We start from the raw sequence: 3,504 nt of genomic DNA, 5'->3' as shown, positions 1-3,504 counted from the left end.
CGAGCGGTTTCCTGGCTTGGACGCTCGGATTCTCAGTCAGACCCAAAATATATTTTCTGCAGCTTCACAAGACGAGCGTCTTGTGACTTGGACGCTCGGGTTCTTTCAGGACGATCAGATTGTCCCTCGGGCCGCTTGGATTCTTACTTGAATACACGGATTAATGTCCATCCGTGGGTGCTTCGTAACCCGTGTCAATTCATTCTTCAATTCTCGTGTTCTTAATTGTAGGGGCACTACAAATGCATGAATAACCTAGGCAATTGTTATCCCCACACTAAGGCAAAGCACTACACATCAATAAACTCATAAGTCCCTCCCTCACTTCTCTCAAAATGATGAAAATCTTGATCAAGGCATAAAAATGTAAATCCAAAGATGACAAAAATGCAATACAATAATTGAAATGCAAGTTAGGGAGTTTAGAATATTTACAAATGGTGGTTTAGGGAGGACTCCACCAAACTCTCATCCAATGTGAAATGTCAAGGGGGCATGTTCAAGGTGGTGTTGATGTTACTCAACACCTTGAAGTAGTAGTTGAAAGCTTGCTCATTATCTTGTTGTTCTCCATGATGGTCTTGGGTCATAGCATTACCAATATAGGGATTGAATATCCCTTCGAACTCATCATCCCAAAGACCGCATACTTCGTCTACTTGATCACTAAAAATGTCTTGAGTTGATAAAGACAACTCTCCTTCTTTCTTGTCTTGGCCAATGAGGCCTTCTTCTTCACTTGTCATGGGTGAGGTTTTCAAGCTCTCATTGTTGCAATTTCCTTGCTCTTTTGATGGAGCATCATCCACTTTCTTTTTTCATTGAAATTCCAACTTCTTCCTATCATCTTTCCGGCTATAGTGATCAACCATAAAACATGGCTCATGCAATCGGGGAGCTCTCATAGTCTTATCAAGATTGAAAGTGATGGTTTCATCTCCCACTTCAAGGGTGAGCTCTCCATGCTTCATATCGATCACCGCTCCCGCGGTGTGCAAGAATGGTCTTCCTAAGATAGGAATGTTGGAGTCTTCTTCCATGTCAACAATGACGAAATCCACCGGGATGAAGAATTTTCCAATTCTCACGGGAACATCTTCCCATACCTCTAAAGGTGTCTTTGTTGATCTATCCGCCATTTGAAGCGTGATGTTGGTGCATTTGAGTTCTCCCATTCCTAGCCTCTTGCTAACCGAATATGGCATAACACTAACACTTGCCCCAAGGTCACATAAAGCTTTGTTGATTGTAGTGTCACCAATAGTGCATGGAATGGAGAAACTTCCCGGATCCTTAAGTTTTGGAGGTGAACTCCCTTCAAGAATAGCACTACTTACTTTAGTGAAAGCAATAGTCTCAAGCTTCCAGATTGATTTCTTCTTTGTAAGAATATCCTTCATATACTTTGCATAGGCCGGAACGTGATTGATTAATTCCGTGAATGGAATCGAGACTTCTAAATTCTTCACAATCTCCATGAATTTTCCAAGTTGGTCATCAAACTTAGGCTTAGCTTGACGACTTGGAAAAAGAAGTCTAATCACAATGGGTTCCTTCTCTTTGGCCTTTTCTTCATTCTTCTTTGAAACTTCTTAATTTTTGGGTCTTCTTCCCTAGAGTTTTGCACAACTCTTTCTTTGTCACTAGTCTCCACAATGTCATCCTAAACTTGCTTCTTTGGCTCTTCATATCTTGTACCACTCCTCAAGTGGATGACACTAACCAATTCATATCTTGGGGGATTACTTTGAGGTGGTAATTGCCCCTTTTGTCTTTGAGAGCTCGAAAATGCTAATTGAGTCATTTGGGTTTCCAACATTTTTGTGTGGGCTAGGATGTTGTTGATGGTGATGTCTTTTGCTTGGCTATCTTTTTGCATTTGAGTGAAAAATTCTTGTTGATTCTTTTGCATTTGGAGGACCGCTTTTTGAACATCAAAACCTTGGTCATTTTGTTGATTGTATGGAGTTTGATTTTGGTAACTTTGGTTTTGAATTTAAAAGGGTCTTTGATTTTGGTTTCTCATTGGAGGTGGGGTGTATGTTGGTTGAGGGTTTTGAACATTTTGGCTTTTGTATGAGAGATTTGGATGGAATTTGGTGTTTTCATTATAATAGTTGGAATAAGGGGTACCACTCTTGTATGCTTGAAAAGCATTCACTTGCTCACTTGTTCCCCTACATTCACTTTGGTCATGTCCCAAAGTTCCACAATTCTCACATATTCCAATTGGAATTGATGAAGATGCCACCATGACATTAACATGTTGCTTTGGTGATTTTGAGGCTTCTTCAAGTTTAGTCATAGCCTTCTCAAACTTCAAGTTGATGGTATCAATATGAGTACTAAGTTGAGCACCCAATTGAGTAATAGAATCCACTTCATGATTTCCTCCTCTAGTAGCCTTGCGAGGTCTACTATATTGTGAGTTATGGACCGCCATTTCCTCAATCTTATTCCAAGTTTGATTATCGTCAACTTCGGTGAGCATACCATTTGATCCCATGTTGAGAATATTTCGGGAGTCTTCATAAAGGCCATTCCAAAATTGTTGTACCAAGAACCACTTGCTAAGTCCATGATGAGGACATGAGCGACAAGTTCCTTTGAATCGCTCCCAAGCTTCATACAAAGATTCTTCGTCCCTTTGCTTAAAACCCGTGATTTGACCTCTTAGCATGTTAGTCTTCTCCGGAGGGTAGAACTTTTTGTAGAAAGCAAGAGCCAACTTCTTCCAAGAGTCGATTCCAAGAGTAGCCTTATCAAGGCTTTTTAACCATTGTTTCGCGGTACCAATTAGAGAAAAAGGAAATAAGACCCATCGAATTTGGTCTTGAGTCACTCTGGTTTGTGAAATCGCATCACAATAGTCTCAAAAAGTCTCCATGTGAGAATGAGGGTCTTCACTAGGCATCCCCCCAAATTGGCTTCTTTCGACTAATTGGATAAATGCGGATTTTGCAATGAAATTTCCGGTCAAGTGTTGTGGTGTGGGAGTACCATTGGGTAGGTTCTCCCCGGTTGGTACGGAATGTGATGAAAACTTAGGCATTGTGGGTTGATTTTGTGTTGGGTTCTCCTCACCTTCTCTTGCAAAAGGGTTGATGAACTCAATAGTATTTGGTTGAATATCTATAACCTCACCAATACCTCTCAAAGTATTTCTAGCAAGTCTTCTATTGGTTGTCAAAGTTCTCTCAATTTCGTGATCAATGGGTAACAAGTTACCTTGTGATCTTCTAGACATGCAAAATATCAAACAACTCGAAAACAATTAAAACAAACCTTGAGGATTTTTACTTCCCCAAGGTAAAGAAATATACAACTAATAACAATCAAAGAAAATCAAATCAAGTTAACACCGTCCCCGGCAACGGCGCCATTTTTGGTCGGACTATATTTTTCGGTTACTTGTCGTTAGGAGCACCTAGACCAAAACAATATTTATAACTTCACAAACTACCATATTATTAGTAAAAAGGTAAGTAAAGGTCGGATCCCAAG

The 3,504-nt window shown here is 40.1% G+C and overlaps 1 non-coding gene across 1 annotated transcript; it reads left to right on the top strand.

Moving 5' to 3' along the window:
• Positions 1-2,573: 2,573 nt before the first annotated feature.
• LOC141589182 (small nucleolar RNA R71) lies at positions 2,574-2,680 on the top strand. Its single transcript, XR_012520132.1, has one exon. It is a non-coding gene; the product is annotated as a small nucleolar RNA R71 (small nucleolar RNA).
• The last annotated feature ends 824 nt before the right edge of the window (positions 2,681-3,504 follow it).

This window comes from Silene latifolia, chromosome 6 (genome assembly GCF_048544455.1).
Source record: "Silene latifolia isolate original U9 population chromosome 6, ASM4854445v1, whole genome shotgun sequence".
Lineage (NCBI taxonomy): Eukaryota > Viridiplantae > Streptophyta > Magnoliopsida > Caryophyllales > Caryophyllaceae > Silene > Silene latifolia.
The sequence above is the reverse complement of the archived record's forward strand: the minus strand, read 5'-3'. Positions and strand labels throughout refer to the sequence as shown.